The sequence below is a fragment of the Symphalangus syndactylus genome, chromosome 7 (genome assembly GCF_028878055.3).
Source record: "Symphalangus syndactylus isolate Jambi chromosome 7, NHGRI_mSymSyn1-v2.1_pri, whole genome shotgun sequence".
Taxonomy (NCBI): domain Eukaryota; kingdom Metazoa; phylum Chordata; class Mammalia; order Primates; family Hylobatidae; genus Symphalangus; species Symphalangus syndactylus.
Window position 1 is genome coordinate 51,533,019 of NC_072429.2, and position 13,339 is coordinate 51,546,357.

Here is a 13,339-nt window from a genome sequence, read left to right on the forward strand (position 1 = left end):
CCTCTCCTTCCTTCCCTCCCTCCCCTCCTTCCTCCAACATGTATTTATTGAGCTCCTACTATATATTTTTAAAGTTCTGTGCTAGAGATTCAGGAGATAGAAATAATCATTTCTAGCCCCAGTAACTCCTAGTCTACTTTCAGAAACAGAGTCACTGGCTGAGTGCAGTGGCTCACATCTGTAATCCTAGCACTTTGAGAGGCTGAGGCAGGCAGCTCACATGAGGCCAGGAGTTTGAGACCAGCCTGGCCAACATGGGGAAACCCTGTCTCTACTAAAACTACAAAAATCAGCCACGTGTGATGGCGTGCACCTGTAGTCCCAGCTACTTGGGTGGCTAAGGCGAGAGAATTGTTTGAACCAGGGAGGTGGAGGTTGCAGTGAGCTGAAATCTCACCATTGCACTTCAGTCCAGGTGACAGAGCAAGACCTTGTTAAAAAAAAAAAAAAAAGAAGAACAAGAAACAGAGTCAAAGACATAATTATAATTCATGTGCTCAGTGATAGCCCCTTCTTTAGCTTTTACAGGGTGTAACCCCTAAGTTAAGTCTTAAACTCAGAATAAGGCTAGGCGTGGTGGCTCACACCTGTAATCCCAGCACTTTGAGAGACCAAGACTGGTGGATCTCTTGAGGCCAGGAGTTCGAAACCAGCCTGGCCAACATGGTGTTACTCTGTCTCTACTAAAAATATGAAAATCAGCCTGGCTTGGCGGCACACACCTGTAATCCCAGCTACTTGGGAGGCTGAGGCACAAGAGTAGCTTGAATGGGGGGAAATGGAGGTTGCAGTCAACTGAGATCACACCACTGCACTCCAGCCTGGATGACAGAGCAAGATTCTATCTCAAAAATAAAAAAAATAAAAATAAAAAAAGAGTCAAAATAGGCTTGGGCTTTAAGCTGGGGTTGGACAAGCTCTCTCCGGCAAGAGGCTGAAGACCATCACAATCCAATGTTCCAAGGTGACAAACTCTCTGCAGGGCAGCCATCCCCAGTGCTCCTTGTCATCTCTGACATCACCCTGGGCAGGTTTCCTCCATAGGGCTCACCATTCTCTCAGGAGCACCTGCAGGTTGCAAAAGCAAAATGCACAAAGGTGCTGACTGGCCTTCTATGAAATGCATTTCATGCCCACAGACCTAAAGCAGTCCCTCAGCATGGCTGCATGATCCTGCCCCGTGCCCGTGGGCGGTCAGCTCCTTCCCTCTCGGGAGGGAACTTTCCATCTTCTCCTCTCTCTTGAGATTTGCATTCACTCTTGGTTTCTGCTTTGTGTTTTAGACAAAATAGTGACAAGCAGCCAGAAATACCTCATTGCCCCTGCCTGCCAGCACAACCCCCCACTTCCCGCTGGGCCTACACCCGTCAAGTTCCCTGCAGAGGTGCCCACCTATACTCTCTACTCTGCTTCCTGAGGGTGCACCATCCTTTGCTCTGTGGCCCACCCACCCTGTGAGCTGGACCCTGTCACCCACCCTGACTTGTTGCCCCTGCATGCCTTCCTTCTCTCTCCAGCATCCTGCACTAGCAGACTATTTCCCCCTCTTTACCTGATTGTGGTTATCATCTACAATAGTGTGGAAATATCTCTCACTTTGAATAAATAACCCTCCCGTGACCCAAGCCCGCTCTGTATCTTCCATTTATTACCCTGCTGCTCTTCACAGCAAAACTCCACTTTTTCACCTTCCCTCTTACTCTGATAAAATCACCTCTTGCCAAACCAGTGCCCAGTTTGCAGTCCTTCTCTTATTTGATCTCTTAGGGGCTTATGGCAGAGCCCACTTGACCCTTTCCTTCATTTGGCCTCTGGGATCTTTCTAGCTCTTCTCCTATTCTCTGGCTGCCCTCTTGATTTCCTTTCCTGTCTCCTCCTCGTTGGGTGCCTAACTTCTAAATACTGGAGTCCCCAGGGCTGAGCCAGGGCCCCCTTTTCTTCTCTGTGTATTTGTCCCCTCAGGTGACTTCATCCAGTCCATGGCTTTCAATAACATCTATATGTAAAAAGAGAGCTGTCTCCAGTGTTCATTTTTTTAAATTTCTTTTTTATTATACAAGTAACACATTTAGTTATAGAAAATATGTAAAAGTCAGAAAATGCAGATGATCCAAAAATAGGAAGATAAAATCAGCCATAAACACACAACCCAGAAATAATCACTATTATCATCTTGGTGTATATACTTTTTCTTCATCCATTCACATATATGTAAATATATATATATGTGTGTATATATATATATACACACATATATATACACACACATATAGTAACAAAATAGAATCATACTGTACATATTATTTTGTAACTTGCTTTTTCAGTTTAAGAATGTTTTTGTGGATGTCCTTTGATAGTAATATAAACCTGTCTTCAGCATCTTTAATCTTTTTTAAAACATTTATTTTTTTTTTAAATAAAAAAACTCTGTGGGTACATAGTAGGTGTATATATTTTATGGGGTACATGAGGTGTTTTGATACAGGCATGCAATGTGTAATAATCACATCATGGAGATGGGGTATTCATCCCCTCGAGGGTCTATCCTTTTGTTACAAACAATCCAATTACACTCTTAGTTATTTTAAAATGTACAATGAAGGTATTTTGACTATAGTCACCCCTGCTGTGCTATCAAATAGTAGGTCTTATTCTTAGCATCTTGAAATTGCTACATAATATTTTTTTTTTTTTTTTTTTTTTTTTTTTTTGAGACGGAGTCTCGCTCTGTCGCCCAGGCTGGAGTGTGCTACATAATATTTTTATAGTATGTGTGTTTCTACAATTTATGTAACCTAACTCTTTCTTGTCAGAGTTGTTTCTAAATGTTTGCTATTACACAAAAAACAGTGGTGCTGGCACTTGGTTTGTCTTTGGACCATTCTGAGTGACACCCCAGGATGTACTTCTAGGAGAGGCGACTTGCTGAGTCGGAGGCGCACACTTTAATGTGCACTGTCAAGGCTTGCTGGGGTCCCAGGGTTCACGCATCCCTTTTTCTCGCTGGGGGCCAGTCCACTCACATCAGCCATCAGTCCCGGTGCCAGCCCGGAACGGGAGGGGGCCCAAGCCCGCAGCACCCGGCGCCCTTTGTGTGGCCCGAGCCCCGGAGAGGCTGAGGGCGCGGCGGGCATGTAGCCTGCGGATGGCCCTGACCCGCACCTGCCAGAAGCGTGTCGCGTCGGCCCGGTGCGGGGCGGCCCCGCTGCGCTGCATAAATGCACAACCCGCCGGAGCGGGCGGCCTTTGTGCATGCCAGACACCAGATGGGACGCCATTAGGGATGTGACAAGCAGGGCCGAGGGCAGGCTCCCCGTGGATCTGCTGCTGCTGCTACTACTACCGACATTTTGGCGGGAAGAGAAAATCATTTAAAAACAAAATAAATAAAAGAACGTCTTCCCGGAGACAGGCCCTTCGGACAAACGTCTTTTTGACTTTGTGTGTGCTCGGGGGCGGGGTTGCCCCTCAGAACCGGCTCTTTCCTCTGGGATAAAAGGCTTTTGCTCTGTCAGATCTGAGCCAGCAAATGAGGGGGAGTTTCCATCTGGCCTTTGTGGGCAGAGACTAGAGCGATGTTTGCACTTGGGTGAGCGGGGCTGGCCCCGGGCCATTGTTAGAACTCTTCAATGCAGGGTGTCAGCCAGGATGGATCTGCGCTGCATCCTTCTGTCCAGGGCCCGCCCCAGGAGCGCCCAGGGTGTGTGCATCTGCAGACAGACAGGACGCCGGGACCCCCAGAGAGAGTCTCCCAAGGTACCTCTTGGCCCAGTGTTCCTGCCCTGAGAAAGACCTGGCAACTGGGAGACGTGGGCCGACCCCTGACCAGGTGTGGATGTGTGGTGTGTGTAGGGGAGGGAGGTAGGACACAGGCAGGCAGAGCCATGCTCTAGCTGTAGCCACACGTCCCCTGACCTCTGCCACCCCTGGTGGCCGTTTCTTCAGATCTGGCAGCAGAACTGATGATAGTAAGCATGATTTATCTAGGGCTGCCGCTTGACCACCGTTTACACAGATTGGGAAATGCCCCATTTGGATTTGAATGGGGTGTTCTGTTCTAGAACACCAAGGTCCTGGGCCAGTAGATGTGAGGGAAGCTGTATGAAGGCCCCTTCTATGTTCTAAGCATCTGCTCCACTGCCTTGTCCTCTTCAGGTCTAGGTGCTCTCTCCAGAAGGCCCTGGTTACATCTGTGGTGGTGACCCGAGTCTATTAGCTCACCTCATCCCTTTAGCAGGGACCAGTCATTACACGCAGGCAATGACTCTTGGCCCAAAAGTACACTGAGGCATGAGAACCGGGAGAGGTCTGCAGTTAGGATGAGAGAGAGAGAGGACAGGCAGACCTGGGTGAAAGCCCAGCAGAGGGTCCCTGCTGTGGGTGGTGGGGCAAAGAGAGAAGGCTCCACAGAGGAACCCCAAAAGCCACTTCTGACATATTTGCCCACAGCGAGCCTGTTTGGATCTCACCTTCCCACCCAATCCTGCATTTCTAACACATCATCCTGGGTAGTATGCACAGATGTCCATCTGTGTTTGCATGGTGTGTTGTTGCTCTTCTAAAAAGAGAGTGATGGCCAGGTGCAGCGTTGAGCGTCTGTGGTCCCAGCTATTCAGGAGGCTGAGGCTGGTGGATTGCTTGAGCCCAGGAGTTCCAGGCTGCAGTGAGCTATGATCGCACCACTGCACTCCAGCCAGGGTGACAAAGTGAGATTCTGTCTCAAAAAAAAAAAAAGGAAGCAATAGGTAAATCTGCCAATGACCTTTATGCCTTATTTAACTGGCATTTCCTTTTTTCCTTTATATCAAAGCATAAGACAGTTAAGCCCTTAGGAGATATTTTGACATTGTGAGACCTGTGGCCACAATTTGGAGAAAGAGATGTCCTTCTTTCCCTCTTGAGCAAAGGTAAGCCCCAAATACTTCATTAGGAAGGATTTTACTGCCCTATACAGTGATTCTCCACCAGCATTCTGCAAAGAGAAGAAAAACTCCTTCTCACATCCCTGGGAAGCAACTGAGCATGTCTCACTTAGCTCCATTCCTCCCAAGAGAAAGCCATTTCACACCAATCTCTTTGTACTTTGGTGTAGGCCAAGCAGAAGAAGTTGCATTTTCTTAACACAAAGTTCTCTTCTGAACAGTTTAAAGTCCTGTTGCATGTCGGTTTTTATGAGTGAAAACAGGCATCTCAGAACACAGGATGGGAATCAGGATGGGGTGGGGACATCCAGGCTGGGTTGTGCAGGCAGGCAGCCTACTTGTGGTCAGAGGCACTCTCCCCTACCCCGGTACCGTGTGTGGAGGCCCTTTACCCCTGGCCTGCAGCCCAGAATGAGGCTGGAAATGGCCCTCCCCAGCTTGCAGCAGTCTAGAGGGCATGTGTGACAGAGAAGCCCCCACTTTCAAGAATGGGAGGATGCCAGAGACGCTCCTCCAGCTTCATGTTTGATATGTTTTTTTATTTTTATTTTTCACGAAGACCCTACTCTAGGCTTGGCCAACTGCAGAGCTAGACAAGTCATTTGGCCTCTCCATTAAATAGGGAAGCTGTGAGCAAAATGGATCCTAAAGTTCCATCTAGTTCCCAAGTCTGTGTCTACCATGAGAAAGAAGCAGCAGCAGTGTCAGAGGAATCAGATTCCTAGAAAAGGGAACTGAATGTTTCTTCCTAGAACAACGCATACCCAGAAACAAACACAGGTACAAGGACAGATTTGACTGTCAAATGAGGTTTCTTATCTGATCATCCTCTCCTTTTTGACGACTATGCCCAATGATAACCATTAAAACCCTGGACTTGAGTAAATCAGTGGCTTTCATACTTAGCATCTTTCATACTTACCATCCTAGCTTCCCCGGTCTCCTTTGACTGTCTTCCTGGGAACCAAGCTCGGGTCACTTCCCAAGCCTCAGACAAGGCCTTAGTAGGGGCTGGACTCAACTCCAGCCCCTGGTAACTTGGATGCTGCATACTTGCTGATCGCGTGGCTGGCAGGAAGGCGGAGGTTAGTGGGCTAGAAGAGAATAACTATGTCTTCAACTGGGAGTGGTAGGGGACGATAGGAGAATTTTTTTCTTTTTCTTTTTTTTTTTAGACGGAGTCTCACTCTGTCACCCAGGCTGGAGTGCAGTGGCATGATCTCGGCTCACTGCAACCTTCACCTCCAGGGTTCAAGTGATTCTCCTGCATTAGCTTCCTGAGTAGCTGGGATTACAGACATGTGCCACCACACCTGCCTAATTTTCGTATTTTTAGTAGATACAGGGTTTCACCCTGTTGACCAGGCTGGTCTCGAATACCTGATCTCCGGTGATCCACACGCCTTGGCCTCCCAAAGTGCTGGAATTACAGATGTGAGCCACCGTGCCCAGCCACAGGAGAATTCCTAACCATCCCACTTACTCCCTGACCTGCCAAGAACTCCTGGCGTACAAGAGCTCCAAAGTCCCGACAAGATCATGTCACTCCTCCACTCAAACCCTTCGCTAACTCCTGCTACTCACATTTGGGCACTAGGGGCCACCGTGAGCTAATCCCAAGCCTCCCTTTCTGGCTTGCTTCCTCATATTCCCCAATCAGATCTTTTCATCTCCTCAGAGAAACCCTTTATCTTCTCACCTCCATTCTTTTTCTGAGCTAGATGCCCTTATAAAAATGCCCTAACCCCATAGCTCCCTCTTCAAATCCTAATTATCATGCAAGGCTCAAGGCTCAACTGGTTCTGCTGCCTCCTTCATGAAGTCTTCTTGGATCTCCTGAGCCAGAATTTTCTCTCCCTTATCTCAACATTCACAGTCTGGTTTGTACCTCTCTTTTGATACTACTTGCTTCCTACCTATTCTTATCATTATTTCTACTCATCTTTGATCATGACTTATTGTACCTTGGAACATTTAGCTCATGCAATCTATTTAGTAAGTAACTGAACAAGTGTCCCTTGATTGACATATGAAATGAAGCTGGCACAAACATGCCTGCCCTGATATTGATGAAGCATGCAGCAGGACAGCTATGAGGCAGGTGAAATGGAGATCTAAGAGCAAATGACCCCCCAACCACCTCAAAGCACATGGGCTTTATTTTCCAGAACTGAATCTGCTGCTAGCTTGCCAACCCTGTCTGCCTTCCATAAAGGACCTATTTTCTTTCCTCTTCTCTTTTTTTTTTTCCTTCTTATTTGAGGCCCACACACCTGCACACCTCTCAGGTGGAATAACGGAAGAGTTGGAAATACAAGATGTATTTAAGGAAAAGAGGTACTAATTTTGAAAGATTATATTGTGGTTAGGTTAATCTCACAATACAAGGAGTGTAGTTTTGATCACTTTCTGCTTATTATTTATTTTTTTCTTAGACTATTTAAAGCAAGCTTTAAGGCCTCATGGGCTGCAAACCAGTGCTTCTCAAACTTGAATGTGCAGACACACCACCAGAGGATCTTATTAAAATGTAGATCCACATTCAACGCCTGTAATTTTGCCTTTCTAAGGAGCTCCAGGGTGGTGCCTTTGCTTTGGTTCCGTGGGCCATACCTCAAAAAGCAAGGATCTAGAGATAATTTTCCAATTTTGTACAGTAATTAAGGTTCTCAAATCACCTTTCTCACTTTGAATTCCCTTAATATCTTGTTTGTGTTGTTCTAAAGGCCCATGTAGCAGATTTCATTTTATTATAGCCATGCCATACATTAGAAGTAACCTCCTTGAAGACAGGAGCCATCCCTTTCTTATGTCTCCGTATTTCTCCTTATAGCTTTCATACTGCTGGCACAGAGCAGGTCTTCACAAATGTTTGTTAAATGAATGAGCAAATGGGTGAAATAATTGGCAAAACAAAACTATAAGACTATATTCCAAGCTGGGCGCAGTGACTCATGCCTGTAATCTTAGCAATTTGGGAGGCTGAGGCAGGAGGATTGCTTGAGTTCAGGAGGTTGAGGCTGCAATGAATTGTGACTATGCTACTGCACTCCAGCCTGGGTGACAGACTAAGACCCTATCCCTAAAAAAAAAAAAAAAGAAAAAAGAAAGAAAAGACTGTATTCTTTATTCCAGGGCATGATTGTGCCCTTCAGAGAAAGCTAAGTCCAGGAAAAGAAAGCAAGATGTTCTATGGAAGCCTCCCTCCCTCAGGAGCTGACCTCACTGCCTAGGAAGAGAGTCCATTCTGGATGGACTGCACTGAATGCTTGTTTGGATGCTGTAGGTTCCTGGTCACAGTTTGGAATGCGCCACTGGGGAGGACACCTGAATTAGCATATGGCAGTCACCATATATAAGGGGCCTCTGGAGGCTTCTCCCTGTAATCCCTGTACGTGGATTCATGTAATTATTCAAGTGCTAATTATAGAACCCATGGAGCATCCAGGCTTTTAGCATTTCTTTTGTTTTTCTCCCTCCTTGTTTTTTTTCAGTCACTCTCAACATGTTGGCACTATCCATCATGTCATTCTCAGAGCTGCCAGTGAGGGCTTTTCTGAGAGATCTCCTCAGAGCACCTCACTTTTCTTGTGAGCTTCCTATGACACCCCACTGCCAGCCAGAGTCAAAATCACGGGCTTAGCACGGCATTCCAAGCCCCTCCCCTTCTCAGCCTTGTCGTCCACCCATCCCCATCATGCACTTTTCTCCTGTCAAATGGACCATTTTCCAATCCCCGAACACATTCTCTGTCCTCTGTGGTTTTGTTTATGCTCTTTGCTCTGCCTAAAACACCTTTTCTTTGTCCACCTAGTGACCTCTTACTCCTGGCCCTGCCCAAGCCCAGCTCCCCGGGGTCCTCTGACGCCCCAGGCAGAACTCATCAGTTCTCCTCCCCAGCCCTGCCTCTTTGCTCCTCTTGGGTTTCTGCAGTGATCACATTGCATCATCGCGGGAGCTCAGTCCGTCTGCCCACCTGCCTTCCCCTTTGTGTCTTTGGCATCCAGTGAGCGCTCAACTACGGTTGTTGAAGAAATGAAGTCAAGAGGAGAGCACTTTAACTGACTGCTGTTTATTATGCTTCTTCCTTTCTCCTGGCAATCAGGAGTTCCAATTGTTCCAGTACCTACTGTGTGCCAATGCCATTACCTCCCTATCTTATTTTGTGCCTCACAATTTCTCTGTGCAGTAGGTGTTATCTTCATTTTACACAAAGACACAGACACCAAGAGTCAGGGAAGTTAAAGCACTTGCCCCAGAGGTTTCTGAAATGTTTGACTGCAGACTTGGGGCCCAGAAATCAACCATCCTCTAGAAGTTGGTGCTCTGGAAGCCCAAGTTCCATTGAGTGTGCACTGATTGCCTGTGACTTCTTCATAAGGGCCGGGAGCTGTCAGTGGCCTCTGAGTCACTCATTCCTGAAACAAGACTTCAGATGTTTAATGGAATTTTCCCTTCCTTTCCTGCCGCTGGCATATTCATGACTCAAGTGGAGGGTACAGTTAGTAGGGAGCTTGCTGACTTGATCGGTACAGCATTGAGGGTGGGGCAATGTGTCTAAACCACAAGCAGCCAAATTATTTCCCCTTTCAAGAGAGGTTTTTGCTGGCCGTGCTCATGTAGTCATCTGGTGCAAACATTTTCAAAAGGTTTTTTTTTTTTTTTGCTTTTTCTATTAATTTTAAATACAAGTGATTTCACGCTTTCTTGTTTAGAGTTTCAGATAGGTTGCAGCTGTAGGGTATTGGACCGATACGGGATCAAAGCAGACAGAAACACATTTAGTGTTTGTGTGACCTTGAGCAAGTTATTGAACCTCTCTAAGCCTCCAATTTCTCATTTAGAAAATGAGGTTGCTGGGAGGACTACGTGAGAATGTGTATTTGTGAAAACAGGGGATGAGCCAATACCAGCCACTCACAAATATAAGGTCCCCAATCTTCTAGTTTTCCCTAATATGTATCTCTCATTGCGATCCTGCTCAAGCATTGACTGCTTCAACAATTCCAGAAACAGGCAAGATATAAATTATAAGTAAATATTCAATGATGTGTCTCACTATTTAAATAAGGCTGTCCTTTAGGATTCAGCTTCTTTTCCAGAAAAACATGGGCCATTGTGAAATGAAATGAAAGTGTGAAATGAAGTGAAAGTGAAATGAAGGCAAGTGAAACTCACTCACTCACTGACAATTTAGGGCCAATTGGACCGATAGCATCTGAATTCCTTGTGGGTTTTTTTTTTTTTTTCTCCACCCTAACCTATGATAATCTGAGATAGGGACCCAGGAATTTGTATTTCTACAAACTCATCAGGTGATTCTTGTAAAGATTAAGGCTTTAGGGTGACTCAACTGCTTTTCCTAATCCTGAAAAACTCACTAACAAAAGGTGCTATAGGCTGGGCATGATGGCTCACATCTGTAATCCCAACAGTTTGGGGGCTGAGGTGGGAGGATTGCTTGAGCCCAGGAGTTTGAGACCAGCTTAGGCAACGTGGTGAGACCTGGCCTCAACAACAACAACAACAAAATTAGCCGATTGTGATGGTTTGTGGCTGTATTCCAAGTTACTTGGGAGGCTGAGTTGAAAGTATTCCTTGAGCCCGAGAGTTCAAGGCTGCAGTGAGCTATGACTGTATCACTGCACTCCAGCCTGGGCAACAGAGCAAAACCCAGTCTCTCTCTCTCACACACACACACACACACGTGCGTGCCTTATTCCAGACAGCCAATCTCCTTGCTCTGGTCATGTCACAGCCCTTTCTTTAGCAGACCCCAGACCCACATTTTGCGCTTGTCATACCCCTTGCAGGTTTCTGGAGACAAACCTTTCAGTCCTGAAGGGAGTTAACATGTGTTTTGGTGGGAAGATCATGGAGCTGTAGAACTGATCTCTAATCACCACAGCTGCCTACAGCACCAGGGTTTTAAAGCACAGCATATAAGTAAAAGCAAGAGAAAGATTGAGTTTGATAATTCTGGTATTGATATCTGGCATTGATTTTGATAATCCAGAAATTCTGAAAGTCTCTAGAGGGAATGCATAATGAGTGAATCTGCTCTGTTGGGGTGAGCATTTAATCCTGTGTGTGTGTAAAATACGACACATATTATGGGGCCACAGTATACCTAAATGTTTGATCCCCTCTGCTGCACACTGGCTTCCCCCTGTGAAAGGTCCTTCCCCCTGTGCATGCCTCTGTTCCCTCTCCTTGGAGTGACAGGTGGGCTACCATCTCATTAAGTCTGGGAGGGCACCTGGCATTTTGACATTATCATTTTGGCATAAGCATATTTGATACAGCCTTTTAAAAGAAGCCTAAAAAAGTCATTAAAAAACCCCACACAACACTGATTTTTTCAACTGACTTTATTATTAATAAAGGAAGAGCTTCATCCATCCCAAGCTCCATCTGGTCGCTGAACCTCCCCTTCATGCCAGTGCCCCGGATGCCTCTGAGACAGGGACTGGGGAAGGCGGGGACCAGGGCTGTGTCAAGTCCCTGGGGCAGGCAGTCTCTGATGGAAAACCACGAATAACAACACCATGATTGTGTTTACCACATGTGTGCCCTCAGGAAGTGCATCATTATGCTTGGTGAGGGTTGCTTCTTTTCTGAGAATCTGCTTGAGTCCTGAGAATTCTACATCTCACGTCCTCTGATTTTGCTCTTTGAGTTGCAACACCCATATTTTATGACAGATTTGCAAATCTGTCTGTTTTTTCTAAGTTTCTTGGATATGTCAGTGGAATTATTTTTCAGACGCTAGAGGGGGCAGGGGGTAGGAGGCGAGGATACTGGAGACAATGTGATCCTTTTTCCTTAGCAACAGGCTGCCCAGAGAATGCTCAATTACATTTCTAACAGTTTTCTCAATATATTTTGTATTGGCAATTAGTTAATAGGTTACATTCCTTTATGATGACGGTTTGGAGGAGGGGCATCCTCTGAAAAGCTAACCTAGTTTGAATGGACTTTTCAAAAATATTCTTAACATTAAAACAATTTTTTTAATAAGTAAAGATGCACAAGTTAAAACAAAAATCAAAGGCAAAACTATGGAGACGATAAAAAGACCAGTTGTTGCCAGGGGTCCAGTGGAGAGAGAAAGGAAGGGAGAGATGAACAGGCAGAGAGAGCACAGAGGGTATTTATGATGGTGAAACTAGTCTGTCTGATCCTGAAATGGCAGATACATGTCATTACACATTTGTCGAAACCCATAGAATGTACAACATCAAAGGTGACATAATGTAAATTATGGACTTTGTTTGTTTGTTTGTTTTTTGAGACAGGACCTTGCTCTGTTCCCCAGGATGGAGTGTAGCGGTGCTATCATGGCTCACTGCAGCCTTGACCTCTTGGGCTCCCCTACCTTAGCCTCCCCAGTAGCTGGGGCTACAGGCTTGCGCCACCACACCTGGCTAATTTTTTTGGTATTTTTTGGTAAATGTACATGTTGCCCAGGCTGTCCTCAAATCCCTCTGCCTGCTTTGGCCTTCCAAAGTGTTGGGATTACAGGGGTGAGCCACCTGGCCTAGAGGACTTTAGTTATTAATGTACCAATATTGGCTCATCAATTGTAACACATGTACTACACTAATATGCAAGATATTAATAATAGGGTGTGGAGGGGTGAGGGAGTATGTGAGAGCTCTGTGTTCTGCCCATTTTTTCTGTAAATCTAAAACTGCTTACAAATAAATTTTAAAACAAGATTAAAATCAGATGCATTTGATACAAAAAATATTCAGAGTTCAAAAGGGTGTATCTTGAGCAATACTGTTCTCACTATACCTGTTCCCAAGTCCCTAAGATCCCACGCTAGAGGCAATGAATACTGCCAGTTTAGAAAACAACCATCTGGGCCGGCCTGTAATCCCAGCATTTGGGAGGCCAAGGGGGGCGGATCACCTGAGGTCAGGAGTTCGAGACCAGCCTGGCCAACATGGTGAAACCCCGTCTCTACTAAAAGTACAAAAACATGGTGGCACATGCCTGTAATCCCAGGGAGGCTGAGGCAGGAGAATTGCTTAAACCTGGGTTGTGGAGGTTGCAGTGGGCCGAGATCGCGCCATTGCAGTCTGGGTGACAAGAGCAAAACTCTGTCAAAAAGAAAGAAAGAAAATATCCATCTAGGGAGTTTCTCTAAGTACACATCAAAGTGATAGCCTACCTTTTTTTCACACAAATGTTGCATGTTATTTATACATTTCATTAAGAATAAATAAATTAGATGACTAATCTGGAACCAAAAGCAATAGAAGGAGCAAAAATCCCCTATAAACCATAGTGGCCAGAGGCAGAGCAAGCATCAGGGATGCTTACAGGGTTCTATGATACCAGACAGAAGGAGGCTCCATTTCATGGAGCAGTTTCCATGAGGCTCTGCCAACATAGCTGTCCTGTCAAAA